The sequence below is a fragment of the Heterocephalus glaber genome, unplaced genomic scaffold (genome assembly GCF_053883595.1).
Source record: "Heterocephalus glaber isolate CG9 unplaced genomic scaffold, H.glaber_assembly_v1.0 deba00000546, whole genome shotgun sequence".
Taxonomy (NCBI): Eukaryota; Metazoa; Chordata; class Mammalia; order Rodentia; family Bathyergidae; genus Heterocephalus; species Heterocephalus glaber.
Genome location: NW_028258147.1, coordinates 23052263 through 23073580, shown reverse-complemented (window position 1 = coordinate 23073580; position 21318 = coordinate 23052263). Strand labels below are relative to the sequence as shown.

General features: G+C 36.0%; 1 pseudogene; it reads right to left on the bottom strand.

The window, feature by feature from the left end:
* Nucleotides 1-625: 625 nt before the first annotated feature.
* Nucleotides 626-2372, bottom strand: LOC101715195 (mitochondrial nucleoid-associated protein 1 pseudogene; annotated as a pseudogene).
* Between the last annotated feature and the right edge of the window lie 18946 nt (nucleotides 2373-21318).

Here is a 21318-nt window from a genome sequence, read left to right as displayed (position 1 = left end):
TCTGTGGATAATATAACAAAATGATTTTTCTTTTTCTTTTTTTGGTAGAGATGGAATCATAGATCTCATACATACCAAGCATGTGCTCTACCGCTGACCTATATCCTCACCCTTTCTAAAATGTTACCTTGAGACAAGGCCTTACTAAGTTGCCCAAGCTGGCCTTGAACTTGTAATCACTCCATCTCAGCTTTCCAAGCAGCTGGGATTACAGGTATGCACTGTGGCACCTAACAGCTGAATATTTTAAGGTTTAGAAAAACACTTTCCTTACAATCTCTGTATTTCAAGTATTACTCAAGAATAAGCAAAACTAGGCAGCATAGGGTTTATCCATTCACATGTGAGTTTTGGCTGGAGGCTAAGGCATGCTGTCTTCCTTTGTTTCTCTCTCTGCAATATTGAGGATTGAACCCATGGCCTTCACATCCTACATCCTCAACCATTCTGAAAATTTTGGGACAGGGTCTTGCTAAGTTAACCAGTCTGGGCTCAAACTTGTGATGCTCCTGCCTCAGCCTCCTAGAATATTGCCAACTTTTAGCAGCAGTCTTGTCGAGGACGAAGATGTCAGAACTCTTCCTCGTGATGATGGGAGGGTGGCCTGGATTGCTGGCAGGGAGACTCATGCTGAATTTCTAGGCACACTGCTGGAAGACTTGCCCAGAAGTTCAAGCTGCCGCCTCAGATGCCTGAAGCCCCAGCTATGGCACAGGGTGAAGTATCCGGTAAAGAGCATCGTGATGCTACCAACTCCACTCTTCTTCAGGGTGGTGCTGCGCTGGAACCAGCCTTGTGAGAGACGACCCCACTGAGGACCGGTTAGCTGAGGCTTCTGGGCCATTGAGTTCCAATAATGAGGCTTCCCCGCCAACACTCCTAGTCCAAGATAACCAGAATAAAGCTCTGGAAACCACTCCAGCCCAAAGGAGCTAGGAAGGATCTTTCTGTCTGTGGCACCAAGATGATTAATGAAGGTGCTTCGAGAAAGGTGATGCTGGGCAGAATACATAGACTGCTGGCACCTAGTATGCAAAGCCTGGGGCTGACAGCCAGATTTGGACTCCAGAGATGCTTGTTTCTTACTTTCCCCTAATAACTTCACATCAGGGACTTGATTATGACTGCAGAATTGTGCTTTCTCTTCTTGAAGAGATTCCACAGCCAGAGAGGGAGGACTTTGATTATTTGACTGAGATACTGGAAGAAACTCACTGTAAGCTGCCTCATGTGGAGTGAACACGTTTAAAAGTGGACCTTCATCTCTTGATTTCTCTTCTGTGGCTGAATCACCAGAGCTGCAGTTCTTAGAGCCACCCCTCACAGAATCCCACTTCTGCATCTCTGTTGCAAATATACCTTTCTCTGCATTTCCTTTGCTCTCACAAGCCTCTACTCCAACTCCAAGTCTTTTTCCTTCATTCTCAACTTGGATTTTAGCTAAAGGGGTAATGTGAAGGCCTAACATGAATGATTCTGAGTTCTTTTTCTGAGCCTTAGTGTCTTCAATGACAGTGAAGACTCCTGGGAGGTGACCTCTGCCTCTGGAATCTCTCTCCTTGCTCAATACTACTGTTAATTTTTGAAGCTTAGCAGTAAGATTCCTTGGAGACTGATGGTAAGCACTAGTAAGCCCCTGTCTTTGGAGGTCAACTGTGTCCAGTTTCAAATTTGCAGATGTGGCTTGTACATCATTAGGTACAAGTGAGGAATATTTTCTACACTGATTCAACAGAGAAGGTTCCATTGAGCCAGCCAATAACAATGATTCTGTTTCCGAAGGATTACACTTACTTTCCTCTGATGCAGGCACATCTTTGGCAAGTTCTCTTTTAGAATTGTCATTTGATGCATAAAACTGAGCTTTAGTTTCTCCTTGGAAAGCAACTGGTTCAGTGTGTTTTAACATTTTGAAGGTGAGCTGATTTTGGTCCTTGATGTCTTTATCTGCCTTTGTAGTACTTGCTCTTTCTAAGCTAACATCTAGTTGTGAACAGGAAGCAATTGTTTGTCCTAGTTTGTCCCATCTCAATTTGGCATTTCTTTCCTCATTTTTGTCTTAAACTCTTTCCCTTTGGTTTCAGTTAAGTCTCTGATCAGCTCCTTTACTTTTTTAGCATGTGGATGGCTAGATGGCTTTGACTGAGAGATTTTTTGATCAGTAGGTATGGTTGGTCCTATCATTTTACAGTATGGCAAGTAGGATTTTAATTTTTTAAATGACTTTTTACAATAAGGACACACTTCCATTTTGGGCCGAGTATCACTCATCCTCTTCCCAAGCTACTCTAGGAGGATGCTATTTTGGCTGTTGGTTCTCTTGGATCCCCACGCTTTTTGATCATCGTTCCCGAGTTAATGTTTCAGCCTCGTTATTTTCAATTGCTACCTCACAGGGATTTAACCCAAATTTTGTATCAATTAATGTGACAAAATTTAAATTATTTTAAGCCTGGATTGGCTTTTACACTGTGTTCCGCCTTGACTGTGAACAGGCAAAGGTGTGAGCCACCCCCAAGGAGGGCCTCTCTTCCAGAAGCTCCTATCACACCTTCCCCTCCCAAGCTCTCTTTTGAGTTCGATTGGTGATGCAATGTTCTAGATCCACTTTCTCTATGTCTTCCACCACTTCAAGGCACTCTGCTTTAGTTCATAGTCTGCTGAGAAAACCAAGGTTTTGAAATGAGTCTTTATGTACAATCCAAATAAATGTCATATTCTGTGCAGTGAGCACTGCATTCCTGAGGGTCAGTCCTTCACCAAGTTCCTGAGGTCTGTTCCCTCCAGCAGGCAGTTCTACTTCACTGAGGTATGTTCCACAAAATTGTTACACCAACAACTATTTCTAGTCTAATCAATAACACCTTTTTCGTTTAACAGTTTCCAAGTTGCTATTGCCAAATATACTTGTCATTTACTGGGGAACCCTGAAATGTTGCCAGAAACCTCTACAGTAGGCTCCAGTATCCTGACCAGTGTGCAATGCAGATCTGAGGACTAAAAGACAGAACTAAGAGAGACAGAAAGCAGGGTGCCAGGATGACTAATATCTGTGCAACTGACAAAGGTGCTGGGCAGTCCAATCCACTGGTTTTTATCGGTAATCAATTGGGGTAAAGGTGGGCTATGTGCATGGTCAGTACTACATGCAAGGATGTGCAGTCATGCAATTTCTATGGAAATTAATGTAAGCAAGCATCATAAAAGTCAAGACAAATTAGGAACAGAATAGACAAAATATATGGTTGTAATTAGAACATTGTCCTTCTAGTAAGAAGGTTTTAGTTATGGGAATGGAATTTGAATACTATATTTACATCTGTCATAGGTCTAAGGTAATGATAGTCACATATTGTGTACTCATTTGTCAAATTATTAATTTTAATCAGTTATTCAGTCAGCAAAGTCTTATTGCGATTGTAGACTCTTAGGATCCTACTTATTCCTCTACATTAGCATACTGCATGAATTTGAGAAATTTATAGTTTATAAATTACTTCATAAGTTTATTTCTAGCTTTTCTAATGCTTGAAGCTATAATGAGCACTATAATAATAACATAGGACCAACAGAAAAAACAATAGCTAAGGAGCAAAAGAATAATTTTTACCCAGGACTTTCCCCCTTTTATTATGTTTGGAGGACAAAGTGCAAACAATTATTTTATTTCCTTAAATTAGTCTTAGACTCCGGTTTCAGATCTATGCCTTAACATTGCCAAACATTTTACTACAAAATATCTAATGTGGTATATCATTTTTTGCTGCCTTGTATGTATAATTTCAATAGTCATAATTTTAAAATACTATTTAGTAATAGTATTGCATTAGTATTGTTCATGTCATAATATAAAATGAATTATTTCTAAAGAAAAATATGATGAACATTATAATTGGATTATAACTATAATTAGAATATTATAATTACATTAAGAAAAACAGGTTTATATTTGTGTACATTTGTAAGTAAATACATGTAAGTTTACAACAGTAAATAATTTTTAAGAGATAAAGCATGGTAATTTATAGAGTGGACATCTAATCCTTGCATATCTTGATTAATTTGTATGCTATTGCTTATTTCACCATATTTTAATTATGATATGCTATAACCCACCTTACTTTTTATACTGTTTAGAAGTCAACAATCCTTCATTCATCTAAAATATTTTATTTGGCCAACAGGCCTATGAAGAAATTAATATTTCAATAATTTTAATCTCTTCCTATCTTTTTGGTAAAAATAATAAACTTAGTTTATTTCCAGGATAGTAAATTTTGTCCTCTTTTTAGTTAATAACTAAATATTTAAAGAAAATCAGAGGAAGTATTTTAAAATAAAAAATTTAATATTAAGTTTGAAATTTATCTAGAATAATATAACTTTTTTTGTTTATTAGCTTATTTCATTTTGATAATAATGATAATACATGTTCTGAAAGAAGTGTTTTGGTAAGTCCAATGTAATATTAAAAGATGAAAAATATGACCTATAGTTCAACATCAACATTATTAACATATCCAGTTGTTTTCACCTTTGTTTTAATGTTTCTTTTTCCTACAACATACTTGGTCTCTTGTCATATTATAACTTTGTATAATGTCCTCTTACTTGAATGTGGTGGAGTAGGCAGTCTTCATACTTGGTGCCTGGCTTACCCTAGAGCAAGCACTCTGGGAGGACCACGGGCAAACTGAATGATGTCATTTTCACAGAGGAATTTCAACTGGTGGAACCCATCATAAGCTTGCCCAGCGTCAAAGGAAAGGTTGCAAAGTCCCACCTCTAAGTGAGAAGAGTCAAATAATTTTTGTTTATGTTTTAGGACCACCACAATACGGAAAGATGCTACTATAATTCAGCCACAAATAACATTATTTTAATCAAATCCTTCTACAATAGAAATGTCTGAACATACTCATCCACTACAAGAATTCATATGAGGCCTTTTTTACATTTAGTGTAAGAAAATATTTCAAACTTCTCTAGTAAAATTGAGTGTCACACTAGGAAAGATATTTTAGAAGTAAAAATGTGAAATGTTGTTCCTTATAATACTATAAAGAGCAATTAAAATTACTGAAATAAGTAGTTGAGTAGGCAGTCAAGTAGTGGACAGATACGTCTATATATATTTCCTGTAAGATATTTGAAAACATTATGAGAAAGCCATATTGTGGGATATTCAGCTATAGAATGAATTGACTTCATAAATGAGAATATATTGATATATGTCATTTTTAATATTGGTATTGATTCAGAAAAATATTTTTGTAGAGATATTTATCAAATTATAATTGGTATTTTAAGAAGTTGGGATTGGAGTGAGGAAGGGCATTTTAGTTTTTAAACAGACCTCAATTAATAGAACACACATCCATTGTTTCTGCAGGAATAAAACAAATTAACACTGTATTTTTTGAGGAAAAAGAATTAAGCCAGAAGAAAAATGAGAGTAAGAAACAAAGCCAAGAGCCTAGTTAGGGAGATGTGCAACACTTTTAATCCAGTGTAATAAGTGTGATGGGAACCTGAAGGAAGCAATCTCAATGTCAGATTCTGTTTGTGCAGCTGTGAAAGATTACCCAGTTCTCTGAGAAGCTGTCTGGCCAGGTATCTAGTACAAGGTCCTACACACAGAAGAACCTTCTGGGGTCAAGACACTGAGAAGGAGACACCGTCAGGAATAAGAGAGCTGACCAGGTTCACTTTTGTGGGGGTAGCCAATCACTATTGATGAGAGACTTTCAGGTAAAGATACTAGGTAGGCAGGAACAGACTTATTCTGCAAAGGCTTTGCATTTGTGATAGGATGATATCTTGAAACATTATTATGTCAGCTTTTTGTTACATTTTGCTTTTACCTACTTAGTTTTTCAGTACACATCTACTCTGTGTTCTTTGACACAAAGAGAGTTCTGAGAAAAGCTGAAGTATATTGAGAATTGTCCATCTTTTACTTTAATTGCACAAATTGATATGACAATTTAGTGGATTATGATACAGAAAAAAATTGTATTCTGTGTGTTTATACTTTTGTACCTCTGTACTCCAGACAAAAATATTCCATATGGTCAAAGGGTGGAACAGGAAGGAGGGTAGTAATGCCTAGAAGGAGTGTGGGCCAGAAAGCAGAAGGGCTATGTTCACTTCCTCATTCCCACAGCAAGGCTGGACCAAAGAAGGAAGTATTTCATGACTGGTCATTATTTTTTTATTCACACTGTTCTTTATCTTTCCAAATCACAAAGTTTAGGTGACAGTCTATTTTGTCCTAGACAACTCTCTCATCCTGATGAAATTATACTCATCCCTCTGTACCCTTGGATTTCTGCATCTTTGGATTTAAGCAACTGCATATAAAACAGTACTTTTTAAATTATCTTTATCAAAAAAATAGTCTTTTGGGGTCATTACTTTATAAGCAATACGGTATACAACTATTTACATAGTATTTCCAGCATGCATAGTAGGTATTTAGTGATTTAGAGATGATTTAAGTGTATAGGAGGATGTGCAGAGATTGTAAACAAATACCATCACATCAATTTATATAAAGGACTTGAGCATCTGTAGGTTTTGGAATACACAGGGGGTCCCAGAGCCCATCCCTCATGAATACATAGAGATTGCTGTATGATAAATTCCCCTTTCCACTCTCAAAAATGTCCTGGGTTGGTCAGTACATTTACACATACAGTCATTCCAATTATAATTAATGTATAAAAAAATCTCTTTTTTCCTCTTCTTCTCATCTTCCTTTTCCATTTTTCTTATTCTCAAAATAATTTGAAGCATCTTTGTAAATACATACATAACATACAGAGATAAATATACCCAGTTCAAAAAAACGCCACAAGAATACAAAATAAATCCAAAACAAGTCAATACAAATCAAAATTACATTTATAAGACAGGCTTGGGACCAAGACAAGCTTGTGGCCAAGACAAACTTGTGGCCAAGACAGGCTTGCAACCAAGACAGGGTGAGGAGGACCCTCCCGGGCATGCCCACCAGCCCCAGCTTGGCCAAGTGGGGCCAAGTGGGGCTGAGTGGGGCCGAGCAGTTGCAGCCTGACTGGAACCTGCTTCCTCAAGCTTGCTCCCCCAGCTTGTGACCAAGACAGGCTTGCGACCAAGACAGTGTGAGGAGGACCCACCCGGGCACACCCACCAGCCCCAGGTTGGCTGAGTGGGCACCTCCAACATCAGCCCCCCACCCCCCACCTCTGGCCTTCTGGCTGTGCAGATACTTGGTTCCACACTGCAGAGGCAGAGGGGGACATAAAAGCCATTGTCCTGAGCTGCAGAAGTGAACAACAGAGAGAGGACCTCTCTCAGGCTCCATGATGAAAGCAAGTCCACTGGAAAAGTGAAGAGAATCTCTGCAATAAAGGCAAACCATGCTTGGTAAGTTGGAGGGATCATCAGCTCCCATCAAAACCTGCACTCTCTTCAGGGGAAAGGCAGCTGAAACCCACAATAGAACCTTGCAGAGTGCAACCCTGCTGGAGGACAGGGAGCTCAGCTTGGGACTTGCAGCCAGAAATCTGCCTGAATCTCACGGGTCTGGGACTAGCTTACTGAGACTCATTGACTTATAACTGCACATTGCTGCCCACATAGTCTATTGTGACAGCAGAAACATACCTTGGAGGAGGCCCTTCATTTTTAAAGGTGATAGATTAATAAATACCACAAATTGTCATTCTTTAATGATGTATTTGATGCTATGGTGTTGCTGATTGTATCACTTGGGGTAAGGTGTTGTGATTGATCAAATCAGTTGTCCTTCCTGGTATAATGAAAATGAGACAGCCTCAGAGCCATTAGAGACTCAAAACCTAAAGGCCAGCTATATCTGGAAGACACCCCTGAGAAACAATCATTCCACAAGGGTTCTAAATACATCAACAAGAATACTTACAATAAGCAACTTCAAAATACCAACACAGGAACTAAAGCAAGGAGAGTACCAAAATCAAAAATGAGAAGACATTTAAGCAAATCACAAACTCAGACTTCCACCCCCCAAAAGGCAAATCTGGGGGAAATAAGGTGGAAAAGTCTGATAATCAACCACCTGGACATGCTGAACTGATAGCACAGGAAGTAACAAAACAGATGAGTGAGGGGCTAGAAAAATTCAAAACAGAAATAATCTCCCAGATAACTACAGAGATGGTGAGCAGAGTGAAAGACATGATTAGAGGCTCTAGAACAGAAACATAAAAAAAAAGATGAGCTCAGAATCATGCTGGAAGCCATGAATGCCCAGCATAAGAGAGAAATGGAAACCATGATTGCTCAACATAAGAAAGAAATGGAATCCATGAAACAGATTTAAACAGATATTCAGGAGATTAAAAACTCCATTGAAAGCATGCAGAGCAGATTAAGAGAATCGGAAGATAGAATATTAGATGTAGAACACAGGATTGCGGTAAAGGATCATGAAAACAGAGATTTCTTAAAAATAGTAAGAGACCATGAGAAATCAATTCAGCAGCTGCTAGATGATGCAAAGAAGAATAACATAAGACTGATAAGAGTCCAAAAAAAAAAACAGGAGAAAGTACAATTGACATAAAAAAACTGTTCACAGAAGTAATGGTAGAGAACTTCCCAGACAGAGGTGGAGAATTGAACATACAGATAAGTGAGGCATATAGAACTCCACCTAGCCACGATCAAAAAAAATCTACACCTAGACATATACTAGTCAAGATCCCAGAAACCCAACAGAAGAACAAAATCCTACAGGCAGTTAGAGAAAAGAAACAAGTCACCTATAAAGGAAAGCCCATCAGAATCATGGCAAACTTCTCAACACAAACCCTCAACTCAAGGAGAGCCTGGAGTCAAGTGTTTCAAGCCCTAAAAGAAAATAATTTCCAACCTAGACTATTGTATCCTCCAAAATTATCTTTCAAAATCAATGGGAAAATTAGATGCTTCCATGACAAGGAACAAATGAGAAATTTCATGAACACCAAACCACCACACCAAACAATTCTAAGCAATATCCTAGAAAAAGACAATGAAGGTCACAACTCCATGAGGCTCAACAGAGGGAAGCCACCAGGCAAGGCAAGAAACTAAAGGAAAAGGGGGAAAAAGAAATAAGAGCCAACAACAGTAAAACATCATGACAAGGATGAGTCAATATCTATCAATTATATCTATCAATATTAATGGCCTCAATTCACCAATCAAAAGAAGTAGACTGACAGAATGTTTTAAGAAGCAAAATCCAACAATATGCTATATACAGAAAACACACATACCTCAAAAAGAAATTCATAAACTGAAAGTAAAAGGATGGAAAACAGCTCTCCACGTGACAGGAGCCCAGAAAAAAGTGGGGTAGCAATCTTATTTGCAGACAAAGTAGATTTCAAACCAAAACTAATTAAGAGACACAAAGATGGTCACTACATCCTTGTGAAGGGAACAATCCAAGAGGAAGAGATGACAATTATAAATATATATGCACCAAATATGAATGCCCCCAACTATAGAAAACAAATATTAATGGACATGAAAAACCAAGTTAGCACTAATACTATTGTAGTGGGAGACCTCAATACCCCACTATCACAAATAGACAGATCATCTAGACAAAAAATTAACAGCGAAATTCAAGAACTGAACCAAGCTATTGAACAAATGGACTTAATTGATATTTACAGAGTGTTCCACCCCACAAAATCAGAATACACGTTCTTTTCAGCTAGACATGGGTCATTCCCCAAAATAGACCACATGCTAGCTCATAGGACATGTCTAAGTCAATATAAAAGAATTGAAATTACCCCCTGTATATTATCAGACCATAGTGCAATAAAATTGGAGATCAATAATGTGAGAAACTCCAAAACTCCCACCAACACCTGGAAATTGAATAACACCCTCCTGAACAACCAATAGGTCACAGAGGAAATTAAAGAAGAAATTAGACAGTTTCTACCAGTAAATGAAAATGCCAGTACAACATACAGGAATCTATGGGACACAATGAAAGCAGTTCTACATGAGAACTTCATAGCAGTGAATGCTCATATTAGGAAAACAGAGAAAACTCAGATAAATAATCTAATGCACAACCTCAAACTCCTAGAAAAAGAAGAGAATAACAAACCAAAAGCTTGCAAAAGAGAGGAAATTATAAAGATCAGAGTGGAAATCAATGCAATGGAGACTATGAGAATGATACAAAAAATTAATGAATCAAAGAGTTGGTTTTTTGAAAGAATAAATAAAATTGATAAACCTTTAGTCAACCTTAACAAAAAAGGGAAAGAAAAGTCTCAAATCCATGCAATCAAGAACGAAAAAGGGGAAGTCACAACAGACCAAATAGAAATCCAGAGGATCATCAATACCTACTTTGAGAACCAGTACTCTAACAAAACGGAAAACACAGAAGAAATGGACAGCTTCCTAGATACATATGAATAGCCAAAGATAAATGAAGAAGATATAGAAATTCTAAACATCCCAATTACAATGAGAGAAATTGAAAATGTAATAAAATATTTACCAACAAAGAAAAGCCCAGGTCCTGATGGCTTCACTGCCGAATTTTACAAGACATTAAAGAAGAACTATCACCATTACTCTTTAAACTCACCAAGGAAATTGAAAGGGAATCAATACTTCCAAATTCATTCCTGGAAGCAAGTGTTACTTTGATTCCAAAAGCAGGGAAAGACCCAGCCCAAAAAGAGTACTACAGGCCAATCTCCCTAATGAACATAGATGCAAAAATCCTCAACAAGATACAGGCAAACAGAATACAGAGGGTCATCAAGAAGATCATACACCCTGACCAAGTTGGATTTATCCCAGAGATGCAAGGATGGTTCGACATCAGTAAATCAATAAATGTAATACACCATATTAACAGAGTCAAGGACAAAAACCATGTGATCATCTCAATAGATGCAGAAAAGCCATTTGACAAAATCTAATACTCATTTATGATAAAAACGCTACAGAAAATTGTAATAGAAGGTCTTTATCTCAACCTGATTAAGACTATCCATGAAAAACTGACAGCCAACATCATGCTAAATGGTCAAAAACTGAAAACTTTCATGCTAAAATCAGGAACAAGACAAGGATGCCCACTATCACCACTCCTGTTCAATATAGTTCTGGAAACATTAACCACAGCAATTAGAAAAGAGAAAGAAATAACAGGAATAAAGATAGGAAAGGAAGAAATGAAACTGTCATTATGTGCTGATGATATGATACTTTACATAGAAGACCCAAAAAACTCTACCAAAAGACTTCTAGACTTAATTGACAGATTCAGTAGAGTAGCTGGATATAAGGTCAACACTCAAAAAACAGTAGCCTTCTTATACGCAAATAACAGACTCACTGAGAGAGAAATTAGGGAATCAATTCCTTTTACTATTGTAAAAAAAATGAAATATCTAGGAATCAATCTAACAAAGGAAGCAAAAGACCTGTACACTGAAACATACAGCACCCTGAAAAAAGAGATCAAGGAGGATATAAGAAAATGGAAAGACACCCGTTGCTCCTGGGTAGGAAGAACCAATATAGTGAAAATGGCCATATTTCCAAAACTACTATATAGATTTAATGCAATACCGATTGAAATTTCAACAATATACTTCACAGAACTAGAGAAAACAATCCAAAAATTCATTTGGAACCAAAAGAGACTTGGAATAGCAAAAGTAATTCTGGGCAACAGAGACATGGCAGGGGGGTATCACAATGCTCAACTTGAAGCTATACTACAAAGCTACTGTGATTAAAAACAGCATGGTACTGGTAAAGAAACAGACCCATGGATCAGTGGAATAGATTAGAAGATGCAGAAACAACTTCAGACATACTCAGCCACCTCATCTTTGACAAAGGAGCCAACGACCCTCATTGGAGGAAAAATAGCCTCTTTAATAAACGGTGTTGGAAAAACTGGATTTCAACCTGCCAAAGTTTAAAACTAGACCCATACCTATCACCATGCACTACACTAAGATCGAAGTGGATTAAAGATCTAAATATTAAAACAGTAACACTAAACTTGCTGGAAGATAAGTTAGGTAGAACTCTTGAAGACATTGGCATAGGAAAAGACTTCATGAACAAAACCTTCATAGCATGGGAACTAGCAGAAAGAATCAACAACTGGGATCTCATCCTATTAAAAAGCTTCTGCACTGCAAAAGAAACCACTAACAGAGCTAACAGAAAACCTACAATATGGGAAAAAGTTTTTAGCATCTGTACTTCAGACAAAGGACTGCTATTTAGAATATATGAAGAATTGAAAAAAATCAGACCCCCCAAATTCAAAGACCCAATTCAAAAATGGGCATCTGAAATGAACAGACATTTCTCAGACAAGAAGTAAAAGCAGCAAGCAAATACATGAAAAAATGTTCAACATCACTGGTCATTCGAGAGATGCAGATGAAAACAACACTGAGATTCCACCTAACTCCAGAAAGAATGGCTGCTATCAAGAAATCAATCAATAACAAATGCTGGCAGGGTTGTGGGGAGAAAGGAACCCTTCTCTATTGCTGGTGGGAGTGTAGACTGGTGTGACCACTGTGGAAATCAATATGGAGACACCTGAAAGAACTAGGACTAGAGGTCCCATTTGACCCAGCTATTCCCCTGCTGGGTACTTTCCCAAAAGAATTAAAAGAATCATACCACAGCAATATATGCGCACCCATGTTCATAGTGGCACATTTGTAATAGCCAAAGCTTGGAAGCAGCCCAAGTGTCCATCAATTGGAAACTGGGTAAAGAAGATGTGTCTTTTTTTATAAAATGGAGTACTACTCAGCCATAAAGAACAAAAAGCTAGAGTCATTTATAGCTAAATGGATGCACGTTGAGGCCATACTCTTCAGTGAAATAAATAGGACACACGTGTAAATACCGAACAGTTTCTCTAGTGCGAGAAACTGAGAGTTTAAGTAAGGATTAAAAGGATTAATAACTAATAATTGATACTTTGAAATAGGAAAAGGTACAAAGGGGTAGCAGTGATGGGAGGAGATGGGAAAAGGAAAGAATGGAAAGGAAAAATTATGAGAAAAGAAAAAAATGTAAATGAAGTCTATATAAATAGGGAAAGGTGGAGCGGTGAAGGGTGCACAGGTAATGGGGAAAAAATAAGAACCAAGATACATCATGTATGTGTACAAGCACCCAATGATAAATGTAAACATACTGTATATCTAAAATGTACCAATAAAAGAATTTAAGCCAAAAAAATAATTACATTTATATTATGAATATTGTAAGGTTCTGCATTGGTTGTGTATTTCCCTTATGAACATATTTTTACCTCTGAAATCAACAACAGTATTTAGTATTAGTGAAATAAGAAACATACCAAAAGCTTAGGGCAAAATACCAACAGGAAAGATTGAAGGACCCAAGCTAATATAGATGAAAAAGTTTGAGGGACAGATACTATTAATTTTTTATTGAATGCCTGCTATGAACCGTGTGTGATATATAAATGCTGCAATGAACAAGACAAGTTCTAGACATCATAAAATATTCTAGTAGAAAAAAGCCAATAACTAACAAGTAAATAATTTTATTTCATTTGACCATAAAGGAATTAAAGTTGGTACTATGTTAGAGTTTTAGATAGTGTTATATAATCTAAATATGTTGACTCTAAAAATAAAAGAGGGAAAGTCAAGAAGGTCTCAATATCTTTTGCATAAAATACATTCCCTATGAGAATTAGAGGCTCATTGTAATAACTGAGCAATGAGATTTAAAACTGCCTGTATAATATTAACAGTTTCATAATGACTGATTAAATAGTGATCCTCATTCTCCACTTTGACTTTATATTTCATTCACTTTTACATTTATTACTAACTCAGGAAAGTTTTATTTGCATTAGGGTTAAAGTAATAAAAATTTAAAATAGAAAATTGAGTATATGAGTAATTAGACTATCAAAGATTTTACTGGGCGATAGCCACCAAGCTATTTAATGTACATTTTTCTAGAATTTTTTCAGTATAACTACTTACATTGGGCACAATTTGGTTACTATTCATGTGCTTTTTCTTTTCATAATTTATTATTATTCCTTCAATACATAAATGTATACATCATTATTTTAATGGCTGTGTATACTTACATCATGGTTGGATTATTGGGAAGTGGTGGTTAATTTCAAAATATTTTATTTTCCCTTATTTAGGTGAAGACAAGCTATTTTAAGTTTTTGTAATTTAATGTTTTCACTTTGATACTTAATAACAGTTATAACTTGATTATGATGTGTTTACTGGTCTGAGATTATTACACACCAAAACTCCTATTCAGTCTTTGGCCAGTATACTTGGAAGAGAACTTTCTGAGTATTTATAAAGTATGCAATTATATATCAGAATTCTTTGGGGCTTATAATTTTTGACTCAAATTTTAACCTAGACATACAGTATCTAAACCAACACATGTGCTAAGGCTAACAGAATAGTTAGAAACTCATTGTACTATATATTGCTTCCTGCATATGCACCCAAAATGCCAACAGAACTAACTTTAAATACCTATTAATAATGTGAATACCAGCTCATAAGTCACAATTACCTAATTCTAAGGTAAACATTAAGTCAAATAATATCTTTATTGCATGTGTTTAATGCATTTTAATTCAATTTATTTCTAATCTTTTAAAATAATAGTAGCTGATTGTCACTCAATATATAATGACAGCACTTAACTCTTTTCTTAATCTAGAAAAGTTGCCTTCTGTGATGATCATGACAGATTCTAGGCTTCTGGGATAAAAGGAGTGCTTACTGTTTCAAGCAGTACTTTGCTTTTATTCTGGGAAAATGTACTCTAGCATGTATATGAGGGTCTTTTAGCAGGAGTTGTTACTTCCTCATTGGTCCTAAGGGATCATCCTGGGCAAGAGATTTATCTCAGTAGTTCTGCCGCCTGCCTACCAAGCTCAAGGAGCCAAGTTCGATCTCCCATACCAAAAGAAAAAAAAAAAAAGGAAATTTCTAAGGGATCATTCTGCAGTGAAATAGCCCAAAGCACATCTTTTAGACCAAGAAACAAGTATTAAGTCAATTGAAAGACAGCCTGTATCATGACAGTGATAATTTTCTTCAGAGAGCTATTCTTAGCCATCTTCCCAGATTGGAAGGAAAATAAGAAGCAGAAGGATTGGATATGGGACAATATGCAGTTTGGACTGAGGTGTGGCAATAGTGTCTGTGTGTGTGTGTGTGTGTGTGCATGCATATAAGCTGAGCTTAGCTAAATGTATCCCCAAACACTTCAGTAGTCTTCTCTAAGCCAGACTCTTCCCTGAAGCAGTGGTGCGGTAGAAGCGCTCCCCTGAATGAGTCTTCACTGTCAAGAAATGCAGGAGAGATTTAAGTATGAGATGGGAAATTTACCTTCCAATGTATGCTTCTATTTTAACTCTCAAGGTCAGGAAATTCTAAGTGTGAAAAGTCATTCTCAACTGTGGTGGGGAAATGTGAGGACAGAGGGTTTCCACAGTACTGAGTCCTAAGAGGGAATCATGGTCTCCACAGGAGAATGGTTGTGGGTGGGCTTCTGGATTACCATGAGATAATAGCATGCAGAAATGAAAAAGCTGGCAAGATGCTTAGAGATCATTTCTATTATTGAACTAGTGAGATTTAACGTTACAGAAATTATAGTATATCAAGTATCCTTACTTAACAAGCATAATGTATATATGTACATATATAAAATATATGTATATGTACACATATATAGTTACAAGTATTTAAATGATGTACTTTCCCATCATTTACTAAAAATTTTAACAAAAAAACTTATTCTGAGAAGTTATTTAAATTAATCCCCTTATTTTACACATGTGAAAACAGGGGGGAAATTGAAATTACTTGTCATATATATACACAAGCAAAAAAGAGCTTCATACTCTTGAACTTTTGGTGATAAATTCCATATCAAATTTTCAATGAAATAGCCATCCTGTGTTCTCCCCAGGACTCCATATAGTCTCTTGCAGTTTTGTTGAAATATTCCATGTATTTTTTTATCTTTCTCTACCTATTTGCTTACCAGATTGCTATTGTGCATTACTCAGAGTCAGCTCTCCTGCCATTCTCTATTCTGGTTCAACATCCTCTCTAGAGGAACAGAGAGGAATCAAGTCTGTACACCTAGCCAATGGCTTTCTCCTTTTTTTTTTTTTTTAATTCTTAAGTAGGAGCAGGAGCAAAATGACAGCAATCATGTTGCCCATTTCATAATAAATAGCTCACAAATTCCTTTGAGTCATTTAAGGTCCATTCTTTGTCCCACAGCTCCTTTAAGTTTCCCCTAAAAGGCCCAGCCCTGGACATTCTTCCTCTTTAGTGCAGGGGTGGTGAACCTATGGCACGATTGCCACAGCAGGCCGTTTGTATCACTGAAAACTCTAAAAGGATCACCATCACTGATTGAGAGTTTCCCTTTGGAAAACAAGTTCCTTTTCCTATAGCAAAATACCTCTTTTTAATGGCTTGTAAGCCAGACAAAGTAGGCCTCAGGAAGCTCCCTCCAAACCTGAGCACACTCTTACTAACATCTACTCTAAAAGAACACAGAAAAGCTCCCTCCAAGGTGTCTCCCACCAACCATTCGGAGAGGGGAATGGTCTTCCTACAAGTGGCTAAGAATTGCCTCCCTTTGGGAAAATAGCACTGGCCATAAGAAGGGAGAAAACAACAAAAGGAGGTGGAGTCAGAGCTGGCTCTTTTGTGTCTAAAAGGTTGTTGAGATTCTTATGTGGGGACTGGCAGCAATGTGAGTCTACAGCCTTTGACCTAATCAGACCTCACCAGTTTTCACTGATGGTCCATTTGGCCAAGGAGGGACCAAACAAAGAAGTGGGGAAGCGAAAGTTCCAGGGCAATTAATTAAATATCTCTCCATAGAATACTCAGGACAAGACATATAAGAAAGTCTATAAAGAATACAGAAATGAACATCTGCTGGAATAGTTACTATCTGTCCAATGATTTCTGCTCAGCCTCCTCTTGTTTTTCCATGCATTTTAAAACTAAAATTGTAATGATTTAATTATTAGGTAATTCTAAGGTCTGGCATGTAGTAGACACTTAATAATATAAATTTTAAAATCTACTTGAGCTTTGCTAATGTGTACAAAGGTGATTTTCATCCTATGTTTGAACTAAATAACTTTAGTTTTCAAATAAAAACAATACTTTTCAATGTAGAAAACTCATATATATATATATATATATATATATATATATATATATATATATTTAAAACCACAGATAACAGTACCATACAAAGATAACTGACTTTAACAATGCTGATGCACATTTGTTTATTGCTTTGCTTTTGTTGTTCTTTGCTTTGCTTTTTGTTTTATTTCTTTGTTGTTGTTAGTTTTTGTTTTGCACTGTTTTGGTGATCAGAGATTGAAATAAAGAAAGAGAGAACCTATTCCCTGAGACTTATTTTGGTGATCACATAAGCATCAAGTGAAAAAGCCAGAAGGAAAGGGTCACTGGAGAGTTTCTTTTTCCTTCCTGAAGATCCACCAGTGAACATTCTGCTTTTTAAACTTTGTAAGGAAAAAACGAAGTTTTTTGAGGCTTAGAGCTTATATTATCTGGGTATGCCTTATAAAAATATTAAATTATGTATACAAAAAGACACAAAAGTGAATATTAGTTAGAATGATGAGAAAAAGTAAAACATATCTTGAAAAGCTAACAAATATAATAAGTATCAAAAAATGCAAAGAAAATGTCATTTTTTGTTAATAACTCCTAACACTTCAATTCAGTAATGCTTTTTTCCTACATTTTTGCTTGCAAGTTTTTTGAGTATAAAAGTTATATTACTCTAACATTTCGTGTAAAGGAAACAGGAAGACTATTCAGTCTTCTAGAGCAGTTGATAGAAAATTTTTATTATTAACAATAATTTAGAGAAATTATTTTTGTTTTCATGTCTCCTCACTAGTACTCTAGTGTCAAATTTTAAGACTGTCATTTCCTTTATAAGCATTAAGATTTAGACAAATTTCCAGAGATTATTTTTTACGTATGTATATTTCAAGACCAATTTTTTTTTCCATTAGGCATACAATTCTAGGGTCTGATATTGAATGTGTGTGTAGAGTGAAAAGCTCCTAACTCAGGTGCTGAGATTCTCATGACATGAGATTCACCTCATTGGCATGGTGGATGACATAAAGCCAATCCCACACAAAGACAGCATGTGATGACAGAACCATCTGTGGAAGAGACTGAATCATAAGTACATCAGACTAAACACAATCTCAATGTATCCCCTAATTCAACTTCCTTTTAGCCAGATCTAAAAATCCAGAAGATGCCTGCAGTCACTCCCATTCCCATCTAATACTCTTTCCCTGTGGAAAGCCACAGAAATCAAGGTGAAGAGAGGACTGTCTTAATCGACACAAAGCACTTCACATCTGTAAATATGTCAAAGGCCTATGTGCACAGCCATTTCTAGGGATCCTTGCAAGGACTGGGAAGTACACAGTCAGCAGTAGCAGGAGGCCTCATACCTTGTGCTTCACTACTTTTTTGTAAATCCATTTCTGCTTTAAGAGTTATGTCATGTTTCACTAAAAGCTACACCCCTGAAAGTCCTCCTCCCAAGCCGATAGTTTCTCATGGACTTGGGCAGAGCAGTGTGGCTGAATGCATCCACAAAGCTTCACAAATGGATCACTTGCTGAACCAAAGATTATTTTAGTATTTCAGTAAATTCAGTTAATACATTTAGTAATGATTTAAATTATGGTCATTAATTTCATAAAGGCAAAGAATAACAATAAACAGTTAACTCACCTATGGTTATGTTTCCTTTTGTTTAGATAATATTTTAAATTTTTCAAGATGCTTTTCCATAAAGGCCTACGGCTATTAACTAGATTTTCAGTCACCAGTAAAAGTCCAGATAATACATGTAAATATGGATTAGTGAAAGGAAATATCCACTCACTTATTTACATAGAACAAAATCTGCATTTACCTACAGTTCGATGAGTCAGTGTGTACACAGACACAGCAGGAGCTACAATTCAACCTCCTGTAAATACATGTCAGTCTGCACACACAAACTATCTCTATAACAAAATGAAGATCAACCATGTCATCTAATTTATGTTGATATTTTAAAAATATTGATCATTTTTGTCACATCACAGATTTAGAAAACTATGTTATGACCCAGTCTCCAAAAATAAAGTTAAAAAAGTTCTCTTACTAGTTATGAAAGAAGAGCAATAAAATAGATAGTTATAAAAATATGTATATCTTAATGATGGATTACCATTGAAAAAAGGTTTATGTGGCAAGAAATGTGTTACGTTTGAATATTGTTATTCTAAAAAGTATTGTAAAGTTTCGCTTCAAATAAAATATACAAAAAATAATGAAAATGAGAATATTCATGAATAAAGATGTACCATAAGCATTCTCATTTTTAAGTGACAGTCAATAATGTGTTAGCTAAACCAGATCAATAATTATATTAACTAGGCTTGCGCTATTGTGAATATAAAATTATGCATATAAAATCAGATGCAAAAGGAATATCAATGAGAATGAGAAAAATTATACATTAGGTATTTTGAAAAGCTAACAACTATAATATTACAAAATAAATAACTAATATGCTAAGTCAAAAAAGTCAGAATTTCATTTTAACTTTAACTAAGGAAGCAATAAATCAGGTTCATTCTGCTTGTTGAACACAGAACATTGACTGATGTTAAATTAAATTACAACATCCTGACTTCAGAGTACAAAGAATGATTCTCTTGTTTATGAAGAACAGAATAATAACCTTCTGGTCTATACAGACCCTTTTGTTCTGGTAATAACATTCTTAATAGGTGAGTGGGGTTTTTCCCATCAGCTACCTATTTTCAGAATAAGGTACAACTTGTATGAGACTAAAAATACAAAGTCAGATTTTAAAAAGCTACTGATAACATTATAATTCTAAAAAACAAAAATCTCAGAGCACAGAGAAACACCTACAGGTGTTTAACAGTAATAGCAGTGACTTCAAGACAGTTTTCTTAGTTTGGATAGCACTTTTGCCCTTTATTAAACATGTATATACTTCAATTGAGAAGAAAGTAATTTAAAAGTTTTATTTAGAGAAAAAAATGTCTGGCTTCCTTTTATCATATTGAACATGATTTTAATATTGTAAAATTCTCTGAACTCTGCTATGTGAGAGACCTGATTAAAAACGTTCAAAATAGCTAAGACATTTTATAAATGCTGTTACCCCATAAACCCACTTTCTGGAGGCAATAGAATGATATACAGGTGGTATAATTCAGTAAATTACTAAAGATGGGTGTTTTAAAAGACCCAACAGAAAGGACTTCTTGTATCTTATTACTAAAGCCAGCAGAAAAGCAAGAGTATATTTGTAAATAAAAACAGACTTTTAACATGAGTTTGGTTGTGCATGTAAGATTCTCATCTCTCTCAGTTTCCAGCCGCATACAAGTAGATGACTTCATTTCCTCTCCAGAGTCTCTAATTTGATCCTTCTGACTGACCCTCAGAGTAGAAACTTGGTCCTTAGAAGGAAATCCACTTAATCGAAGAGTCTCCTTGGGATCCAGGGTCTTAGCTGTGCAGTTTAACAGGAGGAAATCTACTTTCATCCACCATAATACATATGCTAATGACACACAGGCATCTTGTACAAAGATGTGTATACTTCATAGGAAGTATAATTGTATATGTTTGTGTAGATGTATAACTTATGAAGTAGAGAAACTGCTCCATTAAAAATGTGACTAGATCTTCTCACCTAGCAATTATAAATTAGCCATTTAACAGGAACTTTAGTATCAATGAAATCTATTGATAATTCAAAAACTTTATTTTAAATACTAACTTGAACATTTTTCCTCACCCAAGGGATCAAAATTTCAGGGACTAAAATTGCTCAAAATATCATCTTCTCTTCATCTCTGTTCTCTAGTAGAAACATTAATGAGGAATGAAACAGTAGGAAACTGGATGTAGCAACGCACTATCATTGGTCCATACTTCACTCTCAGAAGCTCCAAGAGATTTCCAGCATGCTCTGAGCTTCATCTCCAGATGCTGTATTAAAACATGTCAAAATAAGGCAGGGGATGTAGCTCAACAGTGTAACATGTGCCATGTTCAGGCCCTGAGTTCAACCCCTAGCACCTCAAAAAAATACAGGAAAAGAAGATAGATATCCAAACAGACTAAAAAG